At 36.2% G+C, this 22394-nt stretch overlaps 1 pseudogene; it reads left to right on the top strand.

The window, feature by feature from the left end:
• Positions 1 to 887: 887 nt before the first annotated feature.
• LOC143385958 (antizyme inhibitor 1 pseudogene) lies at positions 888 to 2537 on the top strand (annotated as a pseudogene).
• The last annotated feature ends 19857 nt before the right edge of the window (positions 2538 to 22394 follow it).

Genomic DNA, 22394 nt, shown 5'->3' with positions numbered 1-22394 from the left:
TACCTAATTTATATCTGTAGAATACTTAACCCAACAAGAGCAGAATACATATTTTTTGCAAGTGAAATTGGAACATTTATCAAAATTAACCAAATATGAAGATACATGATATATCTCTATAAATTTTAAATGGCTGAAATTATACAAAGTTAACATTCTAAGTACAAAATACAGTTTAGTTAAAAAATAAACAAGATATGTGGAAAATCTACAAATATTTGGAAATTATACAAAGTACTTTCATATAATTTATGCATGAAAGATAAATTATAAGGAAAGTTAGAAAATACTTTGAACTGAAGGAAAATAAAATTAGCCATATCTCCACACTCTTTGGCTCTCCTCGCGGCTGAAGCGTTTCCTTTTTTTCACCCTGTTGTCGCCTTCTCTGCTTCTTCTTTTCCTTTCTCGTTCTGCTGCTCTGCGGTGTGACGAGGCCAAATCCTCTCCCCACCCAGCCCGTGAATTTTTCCTTTTACCCGCGCTGCTCCATTTCTCTCTGGCCGCCGCTGCCACTGCTGCTCAGCTGGTGTCGGTGCCGCGCTTTTCTCCCCACGTCGTCCCCGCAGCCTATGGCCCAGGCCGCCTTGGGTATTTCTGCTCAAGGTAACCACATCCCTCTTTAAAAATTCCGCCGAAAAAGAGAAGACGCTTTACCCGACTCTTTGGGCCGTTATCTCACGGCGAACTTTCTGACCAAGTATACAACTACCCAGAAGGCCTAGGAGAAGTGCTGTATAGAGAGCAGTTCGACTTTAACGCCGAGCCACCTTGGGAACCTAGCTGATGATAGGGGGGTTCCATCTCCTAACTTGTCCATGGAGGTCTTCACTTCAGAAATCCAAGATTCATATTCATCCAGCTTGGTGTCGAGTGGGCTGTTGCTGCCAGAATTATCTTGTGATTATTTGAAAGATGTATCAGTTTCTTCTGAAGTACAATCAACTGTAGAAGCCTTTGTAGCAGTTTGTTGCATATTCTAAGGACCCAGACATAGGCTTGGTGGCCCGTCTCTTGTTTTTCCTGGTTTATGACTTTCGGCTTTGTGGAATACGGCTGAGATGAAAGGATTTATTGACGATGCAAACTACTCTGTTGGCCTGTTGGATGAAGGAACAAACCTTGGAAATGTTATTGATAACTATGTTTATGAACATACTCTTACAGGGAAAAATGCATTTTTCGTGGGGGATCTTGGAAAGATTGTGAAGAAACACAGTCAATGGCAGAATGTAGTGGCTCAGATAAAGCCATTTTACACAGTGAAGTGCAACTCTACTCCAGCTGTACTTGAGATCTTGGCAGCTCTTGGAATTGGATTTGCTTGTTCCAGTAAAAATGAAATGGCTTTACTGCAGGAATTGGGTGTATCTCCAGAAAATAACATTTACATAAGTCCTTGCAAGAAAGTTTCTCAGATAAAGTATGCAGCAAAAATTGGAGTAAATATCATGACATGTGACAGTGAGATTGAATTGAAGAAAATCGCACGTAATCATCCAAATGCCAAGGTCTTACTACATATTGCAACAGAAGATACTATTGGAGGTGAAGAGGGTAGCATGAAGTTTGGCACTACACTGAAGAACTGTAGGGATCTCTTGGAATGTGCTAAGGAACTTGATGTCCAAATAATTGGGGTCAAATTTCATGTTTCAATTGCTTGCAAAAAATCTCAAGTATACGTACATGCTCTATCTGATGCTCGATGGGTATTTGACATGGCTGGAGAATTTGGTTTTACAATGAACATGTTAGACATTGGTGGAGGTTTTACAGGAACTGAATTTCAATTGGAAGAGGTTAATCATGTTATCAGCCCTCTGTTGGATATCTACTTTCCTGAAGGCTCTGGCATTAAGATAATTTCAGAACCTGGAAGCTACTATGTGTCTTCTGCATTTACACTTGCAGTTAATATCATTGCAAAGAAAGTTGTTGAAAATGATAAATTTTCCTCTGGAGGAAAAACCGGGAGTGATGAACCAGCTTTTATGTATTATATGAATGATGGTGTTTATGGTTCTTTTGCAAGTAAACTATCTGAGGACTTAAATTCCATTCCAGAGGTTCACAAGAAATACAAGGAAGATGAGCCTCTCTTTACAAGCAGCCTTTGGGGTCCATCCTGTGATGAGCTTGATCAGATTGTGGAAAACTGTCTACTTCCTGAGCTGAATGTGGGTGATTGGCTTATCTTTGATAACATGGGAGCAGATTCTTTCCATGAACCATCTGCTTTTAATGATTTTCAGAGGCCAGCTATTTATTACATGATGTCATTCAGTGATTGGTATGAGATGCAAGATGCTAGAATTACTTCAGACACAATGATGAAGAACTTCTTCTTTGTGCCTTCTTGCATTCAGCTGAGCCAAGAAGACAGCTTTTCCACTAAAGCTTAAACAGGCATTCACGCTTCTTTAGATCTGAAGTTAGCAGGTTAAGCTTGTCTGGTCTACATTCCGGTGAAAAAAAATTAAACAATCTTATTCTGTTAATTCTCTTGGAAACAAAAATTAATAGTAATAGCTATTTGGGACCAGATGAAATCAGCTTTCATTTATAATTCATTTTGGGGGTAATGGGAGATTTAGATAATGTATCCATATTTAAACTTAACAGTTTGAACAGCCCCTTAAGTGTTTAAAATAAAATATGCAACAAAATGGATGACTTAGTGGAGATGGAAGCCCACTAATTGGGTTCCCCATTAAACCGTTTACATACCAAGTACACAGTTTTTATACTAAGGATTCGTGTTAAAAAGTCTTGTAAAGTTAATGTCTTTCACCCAGATATATCAGATGTCAGTGGAAGGCAAACGTGACTTCATTAGATACATTTAGTGTATTTAGAATGTGTAAATTTGTGCTTTGAACTGTAGTTTAATAAATGTAAAATTGCATCATAGTATTTGTTGTATTTGACCTAATGTAACCCTTGTATGGTTGCAATAAAATTTTGTGTAGATTTAAAAAAAAATTAGCCATATCAAAAATTTTTAATGTAGTTAAATTAGTGATTAGAGGGAAATGTATAGCATTAAACACATATTTAAATATAATGAATATTTATTACCCAAAAAAGTAAATGATAGAATAAGAAATAACTGTATAGGTGGAAATAAGTGCAGTAAAAAATGAATCAATAGAACAAATCAATAAAACTAGAAGATGCTTGTTTAAGAAGATGAAGTAAATGAATAAACCATTAGTTTAACTAATTAGGAAATTAAAAAGAAAAGATAGAGAACAGGCAAAAATTGCCAATATCGTGGACATGTATCATCCCTGGGCATTAGATAGATCTTATAAAGACAATACCATATAGGGATATTTTTAACAATTTTATTTCAATGCATTTGACAATCTAAATAAAATGTACAATATCCACTTCAGACATATTTCACTTAAGAACAACTGGATAAACAAAAAAATCCACATTGATAAAAGAAACAGAATTGGCAGTCAAAACCTTCCCATAATTAAAATCTCCATCTCAGAAGGCTTCACTAGTGAATTCTACCAAATGTGAAACAATGAAATAACAGAAATTTTATTATACCAAATATATAATAATGAAATAACAGAAATTTTATTATAAACATTTTTTACAAAATTGAAGAGGAAAGAACATTAATAAATGTATGAGGCCAACAAAGAATTTAGATTTCAATTTGTAAAAAATGGCTATCATTAACATACAAACAAGTTCTTAATAAAATTTTAGCATACCAATTCAAACAAAATGCAAAAGTAATATTATGATATGCATACTGTTTTAATCATTTAAATAAACTTCCATAACTTAATGATTGTATTATAGTGGCACCCCTCCTCCATAAAAAAGTCTTAACTGGGATTCTCCAGAAATCTTCACCATGGCTGATTTTAGGACTGTCAGCAAAAGAATCTCTACAAAAGAGCTCAATGTAGATAAAGTTCCTATTTTCATGTTACCCTATTTTACTTGGCTACTGGCAAGGAAGAAATCAGCACTCCAGAATTATTGCCTGCAAGGTTGTGGTCTCTGAATATACAGTTGTATGATAAAATTGGGGATTCCCCTGTTTTTTTTTTTTTGCCAGAAGTATGTTGATATATGATTAGATTGGGTCTGGCAGCCAAATAAAATAAAAGGTTACATAACAAATTTACAAGCTATCTTAGTTCTTTCAAGAAAGATTTCAGGCAGTTATGTTTGTTTGCTCTCTTTGCTGTTTTAATGGAGACATAACTAAAATGGAACCATGGGGGAGGTTCATAAGTGTCATGAAAATATTAACAGTCCCTTTGGAGTCCCAAGGTCCCAGGGGCTACAGTGAAAAAAAATATATTTTTTCTTAGGTATTTGGATTATATTATCTGCCAATAATATTCCAGAGTAGAGATAAACAGGGTCACTTGAGGAAACCAACCTGATCTTTAGCTAACTTCTTGAATAAGTTACTCTATATAGAGATATAACAAAGTGAAGAAATTTATTTACCAGAATTCATCCTTGAGAATTCTCTATTTGAATTTCTCCTGAGACAACCAGGCTGAGTGTTAGAAGAAATGCAATTCCCGGGGCACTCTGAGAGTCTTGATTATTACAGATTGGGGGAGACTGAGGCAGGAAGGCTGCTGGTTCCTTCAGCCCTAGGAGACCAACTTGGTGCAGCTGGGAACCAGGACTATAAATATGAACAGCTGCTTTTAAGGAGTAGAGCTGCAGAGGGACACTAGGGAAAGCAGAAAGCCAAGATTCCAAACAGGGTGGACGACCCAGGGTGTTTCAGGGAGACAGCTGAAAGTAATTGCCTAATGGGAGTCTCAAGGCACCTGCAGTTTGTTAGAGAATTGGAGAGAAATAGAAAAGGAATTCTTTTGGTGGGATTCCTGCTGTGGGTTAAGAATTGGATCCTCATTAATGTTCATTGAAAGCTAAAAGTAAACGCAGGAATTGTTTCTTAATTACTCTTTCTAGACTATGGTATCTTTAAAGTGTGACCATATAAGAAATGGGCCATATGGGAACCCCTGTTTATTGTTGCATTACATAAAAAATAAAGAAAAGAAGTTCAATCATAAAACCATGGACAATAGAGAGATACTCTGGAAAACATTTGCAGTGCTCATCTGAGCACTGTCTGGTAGACTAGTAGGCCTAAAGATTCAACTCATCTGAATTATTGATATTAAGAATCTTAGCTTGGGCTGGGAGTATAGCTTAGTGGTAGCATTTGCCTTGCATTCATGAAGCCCCAGATCCCACCCCGAGCACCAAAACCAAAAACGGAAACAGAAACAAAAACTTAACTTGATATCAGTAGGAATTTAAATTATCTACCTATTTTTTTTCTGGTTCTGTGAAATCTCCTACTCAGCTTTGTGTTGCATGCTCTCTGGAAAATAATGCATTGGATGAAGAACTCAAGATTTCAGTGCACTTCGCATTTGTAATTCTTATTGCACAATAATAAATGAATTTTATGATTTTATACTTCAGTGTCCGTGACCTCAGTTAATGTGAATCTTCGTTTGATTGAACAATGTGTGTCCTAAGGTTTCTGAGCTTAAAAGGCTAAGTAATTTACACCTGACCTTGGAAAATTTAAAACTGGCCCTATGAGGGCTCTTAAGACACTGCCAGTCTCCCAAACTTCATTGTGGCACATTCATCTTTCCTCTTCAAACTAGCCTAATTGACATGTCAGTCAGACCTATTTAGGGAAGAAGACACACAAACATACATGAACAAGCACACACATTTAATCTTCATAAACAAGGGGGAGACCAGCGTGCAGAGGACAGAGGCATAATAACCCATCTCATCACAAAGCACATCCCATTGTCAGCTGTGTTCTAACATGGTAAGCTTCCCTTCCCTGGCATTACGCAAGGATAACTTGTTAGTTGCAGAGCAGGCTGAACGAATGTTTAGCTGCAGGATAGCCTGGACACTGGACCCCCATCCATCTGGTTCCTTATTGCTTGTTTGCCTCAAGGCTGAACACTCAACCCCACTCAAGGCTGAGCACTCCACCCCCACATGTCTTGTGCAAGGGAAATCCACATCTGGGCCCTGCCTGGTTTGCCTGAAGGGAGAAGATGACACCCTTAGTATGATCTTATCACTGTACACCAACAAGGCAGCTTGCAGACCCAGAGACTCCATTAGATTTTGGTTATAAACACTCTCTCCTGCTGGGCTCCCTTTTTATTCTCTCACTTTCATTCTCTCTCTCCCTCTCTTTTTTCTCTCTTTCCTCTCTCTCTTTTTCCTTTCTCTCTCTTTCCTCCCCCCCCCTCTCTCTCTTTCTTCTTTCTCCTGTCAATCAGACACCACCACAAAAAAGATCTCTTGGTCACTCTGAGTGTTGTAGTCACTTTCCTTTCAGGACTGACTGGTCTCTGGCAATGATAGCACTTTAACTCTGAGACTTATTTTTATCTTATTTTTTTTTTTTTTTGATAGTGGGGATTGAACCCAAGGATGCTTAACCACTAAGTTGCATCCTCATTCCTTTTTTAGATTTATTTTGAGACAGGATCTTTCTAAATTGCTTAGGGCCTCACTAAGTTGCTGAGGCTGGCTTGTGGTTCTTTTAGCTTCAGCCTCCTGAGTTGCTGGGATGATAGGCATTTGCTTTATCATTTTTTTTTAAGCTGAAATGAAAAAAAAAGTTCAGTCTTTTGCACAATCGTTACATATGAATGCTCACTTTTCACTTAGTAGTCAATACTGTTGTTATAATTATTTTGACATTGTATTATATAATCAAGTATAAGATTTATAGCCACAACAGACACGGTGTGACTCTATGAGAATATGAGACTCATAATGCTCAAATACCTGATTTATGGACATTAATGAATAACTTTACTAGGTCAACAATATGTGTACTCTGTTCTTAATATAACCTCATCTAAGTCCTTAGGAGTCATTCAAAGTCCTGTGCAATCCATACCCAGACATCTTTCTAGCTTCATCTCCTATGTCTCTCCTGCTCACTCCCTCTCTTTGGACATATCAGCTTCCTTGTTGCATGATCACATGTCAGGTTCTGGGCAGTTGTTCTTCCCTTCTGAACTATGCCCACTCCTCTGCTGTCTGCTCAGCCTGCTCTCTCTGGCCTTCTATTTTGCGTTCAGCTTAGGGAGTCCTTCCTGACCTTTTCATATTATCTTGTCAACCTTTCATTATTGTTACTCTCCTTACCCTTATTTAGTTGGCTTCGTAATGTTTTTCTAATATTAACACAGCATGTCTGTTTTGTTATGGCATATCTTTCTATTAGTTCTTCTTACTAGAGTATAAGTTCCATTAAAGCAGAAACTTTGTTTTGGTCATTGACCCTAATGCCCTATGCCTACAAAAATGCCCAACATATAGGAGGCACTCTTTAAACATTTGTTAATCTTTCTGCTATTGCTTGTAATATCCATTCTACCTGGGATTCTTTCCGTATTCCTTACTGTCTTTATTTCCTCTAACTGGCTACCTCCTCATTCATGTTTAAAAAGAAATGCAAATATGGTTTCCACCTTCCTAGGAGTAAGATATAGTTAGATGTCCTCAAATTATTTCTATTAATATTTGTGTCTCTCTTTATCATCACTTTAATGTATTAGGGTATGATATTCTCTATGCCTATTGCTTTGTGTTACAGAAAGCTGAAACCATATGTATCTCTACTGAATAATCTCTGCTAAATGCTCTGCTAAGCATTATGCACTCTGCCTGAATTACCTTATCTAATCATCACAAGAAGCCAATTAGCCAGCAACTCTGTTAGCGTTATGATTTTATCAAAGAAAAAAATTGAGTTAAGTCACAAGATTAAGTCACAAGATTGGGTTAAGTCACAAGACACCAAAGATCATGTATTTTTTGTTATTGAAAATGATGCCTTTTGGAATTGTTCTCTGTAGTTTCAGCACAAAGTGTATCCTTGTTAAATAATAGTTGATGAATAAGTGAATGTGCCAATGAGAGAACCAACCTACAAACCCAATCTTTCTTTCCTAACTTGTGAAGTTGCTGTGTAGAAGTATATCCTTCTGATTGGGAAGAGTGAAGATGAGATAAATAAAGTGTTTTTAGAAGGAGGGGAATTCCCTCTGGGAAACAATGCAGAACCCAGTTATAAGAGTTAGGCCTTACAGATAGAGGCTGGCTAGAAAACAAATTAATTCCTTGATGCCACTGGTGTGGCTTAGAATTTTTTAAATTTCTTTTCCTCCCAAGCTCCCTCTCCCTATTCCACAGTGAATCAACCTCCCCATATCAAAGAAAACATTCAGCATTTGTTTTTTTGGGATTGGCTAACTTTACTTAGCATTATCTTCTCTAACTCCATCCATTTATCTGCAAATGCCATGATTTTATTCTCTTTTACTGCTGAATAATATTCTATTGTGTATATATGTCACAAAAAATAATTTCTTAAAACTTCTTGAGATCCGAATTGATTCCAGTGTCTTAAGGAAAGAAAAACTAGAGCCAGCCAGGGTAGTATATGTCTGTAATCTAGTGTATTGGGAAGCTTAGGCAGGAGGATTGCAAGTGCAAGGCCAAACTCAGCAGTTTAGTGAGATGCTATCTCAAAATAAATGATAATAATAATAATAATAATAATAATAATAATAATAATAATAATAATAATAATAAAAAGTGCTGCGGAAGATGTAACTTTGTGGGAGAGCACCCCTGTGTTCAATTTCTAGTAATGCAAAAAAAAAAAAGAGTTAAACTGCATAAATCTAAATACTACTTTAACAGTCAATTGTGACTTGCAAAATTTCTTATAATTACTTAATCTCTCTGTGGTTCAGATTTCTCACTTGTGAAATGAAATAATAGCACCTACCCCATCTAGTGTCTGTGGTGACTGAACAAGTCATTCTATATGAAAAGCTAAACTTACTGCCTATTCACCTAAGCATTGCAAATTGTAATCTACAATTACATTTCCCAAGCAGTTAAGAGTCAAGCGTGCCCAGCTATTGAAATAAGCAAGTTTCTCATTCTTACCATTGCTACTGTCTCTGAACCAAAATTTAAAAATTAACACTCTAGGTCATACTGAAAAAAAGTGAATTCTGTGCACCTATGAAGTAGCCTAGGCTTCACTATGATAAAAATGCATCAAAATATGAGGATTTCTACTTAGAAATTTAATGGTGTGAGATATTTAGAGCAGAGTTGTTTTATGATTTTTTTTCTGGAAAAAATCTCTTTTGACTTTGCTGTGACTAAGAACACCAGGTCAAAATGTTCTGAGGTGAGTTCCCAAAATAACTATGGACTCACATAGGCGATGTGCTTGCTGAAGGAAGTGAAAGCTTGGCTCCTGAGGTTGCCAGGCAACAAGTCATGTACTTGGCATGGAGGTTAGTTTCCTGGAAACATTAGCAGAAGCAACTCAGACACGCTCGACTCTGCAGGTGCATACAGATCGTATAGATTGGACTTTTAAGCCATTTTCTGATATTAAAGAAGATTCTAATATGAATGCTTTGAAAATACAGCTATCAATCATCCTCTGGATCTAGTCTCATTTCTATAAAAAACAATAGATGGGTGAATTAAACAAGACATTTTACAATAATAATGCAGTTGCTTGGTAGAAATTAGATGCCCTTTTCTATGCTATTTACAACAACTGTGTGTCAGATCCTTTCCCACCCCCACTTCCCAAAGTCAATCAATCAATTGATCAGTCAGCAAGTCTATGATTCTATAATAACGTGAATTTTTTAGGTGTTATAAGACATGCATGAAAGATGATTCCTATACTCTAAGTATTTTACTATTGTTTGTGAGAGTTAATTTAAGAATGTTGCAAGCTGCTTTTGATTCACATGATATTAAAAAGACCAGTGGGTTACAGGGCTTAGGTTGAAGGGAGAAGTGTTAGGTGGAGCATAAAGGATTTTTAATGCAATTAAGCTATTCTGTATATACTGTTCTGAATACTAGGATAATAGTCATCATTGTACATTTGTTAAAGCCCATGGTACAACATCCAGAGTGAACTCTAGTGTAAAAACTATGGAATTTGAGTGATAATGAGGAGGGGTCAATGCAGGCTCCTTGATTTTTAACAAATACCACCTTTGGTGGAGGATGTCGATAGTGGAAGAGCAGAGGGCTGACAAGACCAAACAGTTCTGTTGTGAACCACCTAAGTCCTCTAAAACTAAAGTTTGTTTTTAAAAAATGAGAAATACTACTGTTAATACTTGTATCTATGAAGAAAAAAAAGCAGGACAAGGAGAACCTAGGGTGAGATTGCTGTTTCAGATGTGGTTAGGAAGGTACCTGCAAGGGAATGTATGCTATATGAGCAGAAACATGAAGGAAAGGAGAGAACCATGGAGATCTCTGAGGGAAAAACCTTCCACACAGAAGAGACAGGATGTGTGATCACAGAATATATTTGGCAAAAAAATTATAAGTGCACTAACCAAAGTTACTAGCCAAAGAGTAGATGTGGTAATGACAGACACATAAAACAAGTTAGAAACAGAATCTCAAACCTCAGAATATTTTAAAAAGAAATGGCCATGTACTCAATCTTTTACTCGTGTTTTCATTCACTTTAGCCAATGAGTAATGTCTCAGTCCATTTGGGCTGCTATAACAAAAAGGAACAAAAAGTGGGTGCTCATAAAAAGCAAAAATTCATTTCTAACAGTTCTGGAGGCTGGGAAGTTCAAGGTCAAGGTGGCAGCAGATTTGGTAGGGATGACTTCTCCCTATCCTCAGATAGTGGAAGAAGTAAGACAGCTCTATGGGGCCTCTTTTTAAAGTTTTTAATTGACAAATAATAATTATACATATTTATGGGGTACAGAATCAAAATTTGATACATGTATAAAATGCTGAATGATAAAATCAGGGTAATTAGCATTTTCATTTCTTCATCATTTGTCATTTCTTTGTCTGAACAGGGAAGCCTGCAGACACCTTTCTTCTGGTTGCTTATAAAATGTGAGAACCTGGTATCAACTCCAGTCACTCTACTGTGCTGTAGAAGGCCAAAGTTTTTTTCTTCTTATCTAACAATTTTTTGATATTCCTAAAAGGAGGCAGGTAATGGGGCCTTTTTATAGGGGCACTAACCTCATTCATGAGCATTCTGACCTCATTACCTAAGCATCTCCCAAAAACTCCTGACCACTAATATTGTCACCTTCGTAATTAGGTTTCAACATATGGATTTTAAGGGGACACCAACATTTAGACCAGATTTTGGAGACAGTTGTTTAAAATCAGACATATTTATTTATTAATATTTATGCATCAACTTCTATGTACCAGTCACTACATTTCCCTACTTATGCACTTCCCATGGCCTAAATAATTATGGACTCTCATTTATCCTGGTCCAGGCAATAAATTCTGGACAAGCATTTGGCATCCCCACGTCCAGCATTTATTGCCTAGACTGTTGCAGTACCTTTCTTCATGGTCTCATCCACTTTGTTCTCACCTGTACTAATACAATCTCTCCTGATCCATAATACATTTTCCTGTGGTGGAAAAAATCTATCCCATAATACTAACCTGAACACTTAAAATAACTATAATCCACCAAAATGAACTGAATTTCTGAATGCTTGATGGCTTTATGAATTAATGTATTCAAATTATCTAAAAATTAAAAATAAAGCAAAATATAGACTATGTAAAAGTTTAATACTATGCTGGAGAATTTTTCATCATTTTATGCAAGGGCCAACTCCCTTGGAGATTGTAAATATGCTCAACATATTATTTACTATTGATTATTCCTCATTTATTTTACAATTCATAAAGCTATAGGTTAACTTTTAGAATAACAATAAAACAAGATGACTTTATTTCTTTAACCAGGAAAGATAATTTTAAAGTTTATGATTTTATTGCAGTCTAAGATACAAAGAAGTTTATTTTAAATTTAATGTAAGAATTTTACATTAGCATTCCTAGTTCATTGATTATATAAAATCCTATCTTTTTTCTTTTAACATTTAAAATTAATTTATTTTAAACTAATATATAAAAACATAAAAGTAGCATGTTAATGGACTACAATGTGATATATTCAATACATGTACACAATTCTTTTATATATTTCTTTTACATAGTTTTGAATTAGTTTTCTCAAATTGCTGGTTCCCTCATTAATGAATTAAATAAAAATCCGACAAATTATCACTATATAAGAATTATGTTTTTAATATTTTGAGAACTGCATTGGACACATGATTGCATTTATGATATCAGATTCAACTAGCTAAGATCAGAATTAAATGAAACTTTTTATATAAAATTCTGAATAGTATCTATGTCTGAGACAAGTTCCACAAATGTATTCAAACACTTTACAATCACACTTGCAAAATATCCTTCTGGTAGTTAGAAATGCTTTGAAATTCAATTGTGTTTAGTTTGAATTAGGATTTCCTAGGAAATGTGAATTCTAATAGGATTTTCAAAGATTTGGGGAAAGGCTGATTTAGATTTATGAACAGGTAACATTTATCTGTAGTATCTTGACTGCTTTGTATGAGAGCTCAGCCTGGAGGTGATCCACAATGAGTACCTTTATATATAACACAAATAGAGGGTAAAGAGTTTTAAATTCTGCAATTTAACATGTAATGTCAACCATCTGGATGTTGATAGTGAATTTGTGCTCTTGAAGTAAGCAAAGTTATGGTCAAAACCACTTGTAGAAATGATTTTTGAACAGAACTACAGAACAACCTGTATGTCATCGAAAAGACTAAGCAATTGAAAACAGAAATATTTACCTCTACATATGGTAGCACAATTCTCACGTTTTAAAATGTTCAGTAAGTTCCTAAGTTTTACAAGGATAAATTGACATCAACTTAAATTAGGGATTTGGTAAAGGAATTAAAATATAAGAATAAGTCAGGAGGATACCACAAATTATGTAAATAGCAAAACTGTACCAATAAGTTGTATTCAGAACAGCATAGTGATTTGACTTACAGCCTAGTCTACTATTATCTGTTGTACCTTGAATAGATTACTTAAAGTTTTTGTTGCTTAATTTTTCTCATATGTATAATGGGGCTAATTGTTACATTTATTTGATAGAATTATGTAAAGGTTCAATTCATTAATAAATATAAAAGACTTAGAAGAAATCCTAGCATAAAATTTGGATAATGTAAGTATAAGCCATCAATTGCACAAAGCAAAGAAAAGAGGAATGATAGGAGCTCAGGAATGTTGCTTCTAGAGATTAGAAAGGAATGTTAAATGGGGCTTACAAAATATTCAAAGCTTTTCTGGTTTAGGGATGACAAGTTCTTCCTGAGGAGTTGTCCACTAGATTTGTAACCTACAAACCATTTCAAACTCATTGAATTCAAAATTTTAAACCTATAAAAAGTCAGAACAGAAAAGATTCTTAGAAAGTGTTTAGTAAACAATCCCCATCTTTAGTTTCTATGAGAATCACTAGGGAAGATTGTTTCAAAATAAAGATGCCTGGGTAATCTCTAAAATCTACTGAACAAGAAATTATGGGCATACTTCTTCAGATTGTTCTGATGCGGGTGATAGTTGAGAAGTACTAATCTAGCCCAAATGCCTTCTTTCACATGTTGGAAAACTGAGGTGCAGAGACATTCTATGGTTTTGACAAATTAACATTCCTAATGCCACCTTTGGGGTCAGAACCTGAGCTCTTGTGACTTAAATGTACCTCTCACATATCACCACAAAGAGTGCAGAGGACAAGGGAAGAGTCCTCCATATCCATACCCTGATATGCAGAGGGCTGATTCAGCCACGAGGGTTCTGATTGAGCACACATTATACTTTCCTATTCACCTGTGCCTTGAAAGGACATGTCTGATCTGTTGCCTAGCAATGGCATTGTTCAGGAGTCTTAGGATTTCAGCAAAGGAAAAATTGCCAGGGTGGGGGTTTCAATTACTAACATTACTAAGTACACTCCCAACATCTCATTTTTGTACCTTTTGCAATAGAATGATACATTTCTACCCTCCCTACTTATGAAGAGAATGCAGGAGCTTTGTAAAGATGACGATTACTCAGTAAAATCTTTACTTACTAAAGATCGCTCCTTTTGTGAGACTGGGGGTAGGAGAGATGATTGAGGTGTCAGAATACACATTGATCTTTTTATATTTTCTTTTTCATTCTCATCAGAAAAATAAGACAGAACCTAGAAAATTGATGCACTTAAGCGCTATTTCTTGCCATCATTTTAAATGTCCCCCACGCTTTATTTTCACTGCATTTGAAATTTCCTCTGCAGGGAATTCCACACGAGGCTCGAGAAGACATCTAGCATCAGTGTGGGGTGAGATTTGCCTTGTGGAAAGTTGCTGGAAAGATGTAATAATTCCACTTTCTGTCGAACAGCCGAGTGCATGTTGCTAAATGTCAAGTGTTTCCACAAACAGGTGGAAAAATGAAGCCATGGAAAGTCTTGTTTATTACCCTACAGTTTCTTAGCCTGTACAGGAAACATAACTTGGTTTGACCATGTGGTACAGAATATTAATAGCACCTCTATCCAGGAGAGATTTATTCTCTCTTTTAACAATAAAAATGTCTACTTTTTCTTCTTCTCATTTTTCTTCCCACAAGTTTTGCTCAGAAGTCATATAGGGAGGATTTACCAAATCAACTTTCAAATTGAGAAAAAGACAGTCTTCCCACAGTTAATTCAGGCACACAATAAATTTTATGTTCTACAAAGATTGATGAAGTTATGGAGCATGGCCATGAACTGTGAATAGAGGCATCCTAAAAATGAGAATTTAATCATTATTATAATAATGGGGGCATTTTCCAAAAAACAAGAGTCAAAATTATATGACACTTCCCTAAGATATCAATTCATATATTCTGCCAATTCTGTCATAATGCTCTAATCTGCTCATCAGTCTGTAATTTCTGGATATTGGTAATAAGGAAATGTCCAAAATTCTGTGGGTTGTACATCATTTGGGGAAAAAAATATTTCTAGAAACCAAAGTATCCTACTACAAGGATCATAATCAATTTTCTGATTTATAGATTATGATATTGAAGCTCAGAAATGTTAATTCAAGCTATAACACCAGAGTTGATACTAGCACCAAGGTCTCCTGTTTCCCTAACAGTTCAATTAAATTAAACAAATCTATGGTGAATTAGGGAGTTCATTTCACCAGGCACTGTGCCAGGCACTAAGCCAAAGTGAAAAACAAAGAACAGGAAAGGCCATTAGCTCAATGAGCTGTGATAGAAGAGCTAAGGGGAGGGTTGGCAGTGGGGCAGGGACGGGGAAGGACTGTGAAGTCAGCATAAACCATGGGGAGTTAGCCTTTCTTTATCCATGCTTGGCCTTTTCTTGTGTGAGGCAATAGAGGAGTGAAAGTAGCATGGGGTGAAAGGAAAGAGAAAAGTTGAAGGCAATTTCATTGGGGTTAGAATGGCTCCACTGAACAGGACTGAAAGTGAACAAGCACACATTGTTAAGGATTTAGACATTATTCTAATGGCTACTGGGAATTGCTGGGGTGTTTTTGGTGGGGCAGCCATAGTGCTTATTCCATGATTCCACATACAAATTCTGGACACTTGCAAAGTGAAGTGCAGCATGCAGGGCACATGTAGAGTAAGCCGAAAGATTGGAGGGATATAAAATTAAGGTCCTTCTGTTCCCAAATATTTACTGTGTCCACCTGTTACTATTCTCAGAGACCTAGGCTTTATGCTCTCCATTCAGCATGACAAGTTTGATGGCTAGATCCTCTAGGACAGCCATAGATAACAAGATAAAAGGGGGAAAAGAATACAATTAAAGACTTCTGCTATGCTCTGGGGAAAACGTTGTACCCACTTAAGATGCCTGCCATAGACTCCCTTTACTTAAATGTTGTTAGCCAAAGCTTAATTACTCTGCTGGTATCTGGGATGCTATTCAGAACCCCCACTGCTCTAACTCTTTCTTCTACTTTGTACCAGTCAGAACTCAATCTGCAATCTGTACACGTGGAAAAAAAAAAAGAATTCATACCCCACTTGAATCAAATGTATGATATGTCAAGATCATTGTAATGTTTTGAGCAACTAATAAAAAAATAAAAAAACTCAATCTGGAAAAAAAATAGGTTTGTGCTAAAACCCAGCCATGCCAGATGCTCTGCACGGTCCTGCCACTGCCTCTAATTGACAAAGAAGAAAAAAATCACATACCTAGGTGCCAAATAAAACAATCAACATCAACTCATGTTTTAGGTTAATCAGATATTTGAAATGAATTTTATTAAGCTTTCTTTTTCTTCTTCTTCCATTACAGGAAATGATCCCGCTGGCTCTTTGAATGTTTTGTCAGCCTAAGTACATGCAATATATTGAAGGTCTTGATTTCTAATTATATTTTTTTATCCCTCTGGGGAAAATTCATCCTGCACTGAGCACAGTCTGGGCAGCTTTTCCTTCTGCCTTCTTCTGCAATATTTGGCCTCAAAAACATCTAGCATGGAGTCTGGCACAGAAAGAGGACCCAGAATATGTCAGCTCAAACAGAATGTCTTCTTATTCTATTTTCAGGAGAAAAAAAAGTTGTTTGAGATTTCTTGGCATGTTTCTGGAGTGACTGATGCTAATCACAAGGTAGGACATGGTAAGCTGCCGGTGCTCAGAGGTCTTGCTGACCATTAAATGGTGGAGACGTTGAGGAGTACACAACAGTGATGAGGTGACAGATGATTCATGATGATGCAATTTGTTTTATTTTTCCTAAGATATTGTACAAAACAAAAGGAAAAAATGAAAAGACAGCTTCCCTCTGACCATTTCAGCGAGCATTGGGTTCTGGTCAATGAGCTTCTGATTTGGTTTGGAAAGAAAGTCATTATTGTATAAAGTACAAAAAGAGAAATAAACTTAAAGTCTCTCCTCTGGGTGTTTTGTATTTTCCTTCTCTCAGAAATAATCAGAGGGAAAACCTAGCCAGGATTTAAAATCTCTGTTTCACTTGGAGATGCTAATCAAGGAATGCATTTGAGACTTTCTCTGATGATCAGTTATTCATGAGGGAGAAATCATCATGTATTTTTGTTAAAGGATAAAATTGAAGAAAAAATAAAATAAACAAATTCTAACATCTAGAGGAGTTGCTCACTCTCAGAAAGCAGCATTTAATTAGAATGAAAATTCAAGGCCAGAGCAGCAGCTTTTTATTCTCAAGACTAAGAGTTTATGAGGTTTGAAATTTTGAATTTAAGAACTTAAGAAATTAGGTCTCAAGATTTTTAGTGTAAATTACCCAGTTGCTATGCATTTGTTTTTCAGAACAGGCATAGGGTGGACTTCACAATAATTTGTGGGAAATTTTAGAAAACAAAACAGTGGTTTAAGTTCAGAGTTTTCATCAGTTTCTTGGGTAAAGAAACATGAGTTTAACTAGAGAAAGTCTAACACTGGGATTTAACATCAACCTAAGAAAAAAAAACAAAGCCTGGTCCAAGATCAGAGAAAAGAGACTCGAAGGTCTAATTTGAACTCAGCAATCTGTTCTTATGCTCTGGTCCTGACACCAGGGAGTGGTGGGTGCTCTATTTTAATTGAACTTCACCTTAGTCATTGACAGCTGTAAAATTAAGGTTTTCACTTATATGTAATAAAAGCACCCTGTGACATGATTGATTTCCTTATCCAAAGTTCTGAAAGGGCAAAAACAAAATCAAAGGGTACTCAATAATATAGAACAGGGACACAGGAATGCATGTGTAATGTGTCCTTGTCCAGCACAGACTGGATGGTCTCCCCGGGCATCCTGGGCATCCCTTAGACTTATTCAGGTTCACTCCTTGCATACCCACCCCAGCAGCCTGCTCTTGCTATTCCTCCAGTATGTTGTCTTACCTTTACACCTGTTGCGGCTTCTACCCAAACTGTTCTTCATCTGAATCCACCATTTAAATTTGCAACCTATACCCTCTATCATTCCTACTTTTCTATGTATATGCACCTATCATCATCTAAAATACACACAATTAGCTCATTCATTGTGATTGCTGTTTAATTTCTGTCTTTCCTTTACTGAAATGTTTTTTGTATTAGGGAAAAGATCTTCCTTATTTTGTTAATGAATGTACCCCAGGGGTGCCTAGAAAAGTAGCTCAAAAGTAGAAAAGTAGGGGCTCAACAAAAATTTTGTGATTAATAAAAAATGAATAAATGGATAACAAATGGACTAAAATCTTGGTAGAATAAAATGTGAGAGTTAAAAATCATTTTCATGGGTTTATTTTTAATTTTTTTCACACATTGCTGATTATATTCTCTAGAACTAGTTTGAAAATTAATATCACTCCCTCCTCATCAACACTAACTTTCCTTTGATGGACTTAACATGTGTGTGCGTGTGCATGCATGCACACGTATGTGTGTCAATAGCTGTTGGGTAACATGATTTTTAAATATTTTTGCACTTAATAATTTGTAAAAGTAAATAATTTGAAGCTCTTTACCATGAACAAACACTCAATCTCTGTATGCTGCAAAAATATATCTTATCTCAGTGTAAAGTATGCCAGAGTTCTAACACCTAAAATTTCTATATTGCTTAAATCCACTTAGGTGGCCATGCTTAAATAAACCTTCTTCTCAATATGCTGAAAAGAGCTAAGTAAGCTGGGTCACCAGGGCTGACATCCATCTGCACAGGGGACTCCTTCTTCCCTTAGGACACTCCTGGATCTTAGAAAACATGAAACTTCTGTGGGCTCTGGTGAGTCCATATACTTTATATATGTATTTGTGGGGAATACCAGGGATTAAATTCAGGGACACTCAATCACTGAGCCACATCCCCAGCCCTATTTTGTATTTTATTTAGAGACAGGATCTCTGTGAGTGGCTTAGTGCCATAGCTGGGGTTAGCTTTGAACACGCAATCCTCCTACCTCAGCCTCCTGAGCTGCTGGGATTGATTACAGCGTGTGCTACTTTATGTTTTAGTGCTTAATTTCTTTTTAAAATTAAAGTAAAACAAAAGTTCTATGTATTTTCCCCACACCCATAGATCATGTTGATCACCATGTAGGTCGCATGGGTACTTTATCCACTTTTGCTCTAGAGTGGCAAATGTTGCCAAGAAATCAATTGATCAAGCAAGAAAATGATGCGAAATTTTGTCAAGTAATTAATAGATGACTTTGATTCAATTTGATTTGCTCTAATGTTAGGGGCACAGGTGAGATCTTAAGAACTAGTCATGTTAATAAAATGGAAGATAATCAAGTGCTTGAGGAAGGGCAGTGTACTCAACTATGTTTAATGATGTGAACAGGTAGAAGGAGGCAGAGAGAGACCAACACTAGAATATGAAAATGGAAGGTATGAATGATGGTTAGAAGAGCCATTTCATTAAATATGTGCTGTGGACAAAGGGGCAGACCCCACTCCAAACTCATACATTGAAACTCCAACTCCCACTGTGACTTATTTGGAGACAAGTTTTTGATGGAGACAGTTACCACTAAATGAGGTCATAGGCTGAGACTCTATCTGGTAGAGCTGGTGTCCTTACAAAAAGAGAAAGAGACACCAAAGATCTACATCTTTCTTTCTCCTTTTGCACACTCAGAGAAAAGGCCATGTAAGAAAACAGCAAGAAGGCCACAAACTATAAGCCAGGAAGCAAATCTCACTAGAAACCAAATTATCTGACCCCTGGATCATGAACTTCTGACCTCCACTGCAGAACTGTGAGAGCATAAAGTGCCTGCTATTTCAAATTTATGACATTTCATTACGGTAGCCCCAGAAGACCAGCATTGGTAATAAGGACACCGTCTGATTAAAGTAAGTTGAGGAAATAGTAGGTGGTAAGCAAATGCTGACACAAAATTAGGCAACGATTCCTAATTTTACTGGGTAGAAGAGTGAAGATATTGAATGATAGCTGGACAGGTAATTGGGAAAGGGAAGGTCATTGCATACTTACTATGGGCTATATTTTCATAATTTAATGCTTTGGAGAAGAATCCAGTAGAGAGGAAAAATATTGCCACAAAGAGGAAATAATATTAATCATCTTAGGTAAGACAGTATAAAATCCAGAGCAAATGTAGAAGCAGCCATGTGAGATAGGAGCATAGGCTTCTCCTTTTCTTAATGTGGAAAAAAAGACAAAGTATATGAGTACATGGGTATGTAAACTTGATGGTGTAAAAAAAAAGCAGAGCTGGGCATAGTGCTGCATACCTGAAATGCCAGCAGCTTGGGAGGATAAGGCAGAAGGATTGCAAGTCAGAGCCAGTCTCAGAACCTTAGTGAGGCCCTAACCAATATAGCGAGACCCTGTTTCTAAACAAAAAATAAAAAGAACTGGAGATGTGGCTCAGTGGTTAAGTGCTCCTGGATTTAATTCCTGTTTTTTTTTTTTTTTTTTTTAAAGAAGCAATACTTTTCTGAGATAGTGTAACTAGGTGTTTAGAAGTGATGTAGAAATAAGATGAAGATATCCTAATGGAAACAGGAATACAGAAAACAAATTTATTTAAATAAAACACTTTTAAAGTATATTCATAGAGAATGAGAGATGTCCATGTCTACAGTTTTACAACTGAAGCTTTAATAAATAAAGGAAATCACTGATAAGAACATCAATTAAGTGTTTAGCTTCAGAAGGGATAGGTAACTTCTTTCTCAAGTTTAAGAAAAAAATTAGAAAAGAATGATTTCAAGATTCAGAAGTCAAAAAAGCAGTGAAAGAAGAAAATTGAGGAAAAGCAAGTTAAAAAAACCTGCTAAAAATAAGTAGTGCAAGGGATAGGGGTGAAGGTTGAAAAAAGTGAGGAAGAACTATAGAAAGTCTTGAGCAATGAGTGTATACTGAATGGAAAATAAGACATTTAGGTTGGCTGAAGATCAGCACTAGTGATTCTAGGTGAGTTAATTTAAACTATATTAAAAATATTTTATTTTCACTATGAGGTAGAAGACCATGAGAAAATGGGTAATTCATTTCCCCTACTGCAGAATTAGAGTGGTGAAAGAAGGCCAGGTGAAAGTAAAGAAGTGAACACAGAAAGTACAAATTCTAGACAGAGAATGTTCTGAAACTGAGGCAGTCCGAGATGATATATGGTCAGAATTATGACCATGTGAGTTTTGTTTTGTTTTGTTATTTTAAACAAAGTATATGCAACAAGGATATGGAGAAGGCAGATACTAATGAGAAATCCAATCAACAAGCTAACATATTTTCTGGTGCCAAGAAGCAATGGGAAGAATTCTCTCACATTTTGAGGAGCTTCAGGAAAACGAGAAGTAACTAAACAAGGAGGTAGAGAAAGTAATTAGGAATGGCTTTAAAATGTTCAATTGCGAACGAATGTGAGGTACTAAAGACACATTGAATGGGGCCAGTAGGGAGACTTGACAAGAGGGAAGTAGTCAATATACTAACAGCATGCAAGGTGCAGAAAAGGGGGGACATGAACATGGAGAGTATCTTAGATCATAGGCACTTGCTCCACAAGAAGGGATTTGGAATCACAGGAAGTGGGAAAATTTAACTTAAAACAACACTCATTTCCTACAACTCTTCTGCGTTTGGGGTATTATTACAACTATAAGTCAATTTATTAATGTAGTTATTTCCAGAAGGATAAGTATTTAAAATATATTGATAGGATATGATATGTACTAATGCTTGGGTTCCCTCAAAATTTATATGTGAAGCCTTTTCCCTGGTGTGTTAACAATTGGAGGTGTTACCTTCAGGATGTCGTTAGGTTGTAAGGGTGGAGACCCTGAGAATGAGATTTGTGCTTTTAAGGAAGACCCATAAAAGAGCTTGCTTCCTCGGACACTGCATTGTGAGGATATGAGGAAAACCAAGATGGGGGCCCTCAACAGTCACAGGATCTGCCTGCATCTTGATTCTGAATTTTTCAATCTCCAGACTGTGAGAAATAAATGCTTGAAAATTAAACCACACAGTTTACAGTATATTTGTTGATTGTATCCAAACTGACAAAGACAATGTGTTGCATGTATTTCAATCTATTGGCACAAATAATGTCCATTAAGACCGAAGGTAAATCATGAATCTGAATATCAAATTATCTGACTGGGAGAACCATCGAATTATGAATGGCAAATCCACCGAAGTTCCTTACTTACTATCATTTTTTTTTATTCCTATTCTCATCATAAAGTAATCTTTTAATACCCTAAAGATACTTTCTGAGTATAGTAAGAACTTCTCTAAGCTTAAATTAAGGCATTTAAAATATTCTTAAAAGATATAGAAATGCTCATAATTTATTTAAGTTGAGCTAATTTATGTACAGTAAGTGGAGCCAGTGAAAACATTTTGAGTTCTATAAATACAATGTGAGAAG

This window comes from Callospermophilus lateralis (genome assembly GCF_048772815.1).
Source record: "Callospermophilus lateralis isolate mCalLat2 chromosome 11 unlocalized genomic scaffold, mCalLat2.hap1 SUPER_11_unloc_1, whole genome shotgun sequence".
In the NCBI taxonomy this organism is placed as follows: domain Eukaryota; kingdom Metazoa; phylum Chordata; class Mammalia; order Rodentia; family Sciuridae; genus Callospermophilus; species Callospermophilus lateralis.
The sequence above is the reverse complement of the archived record's forward strand: the minus strand, read 5'-3'. Positions and strand labels throughout refer to the sequence as shown.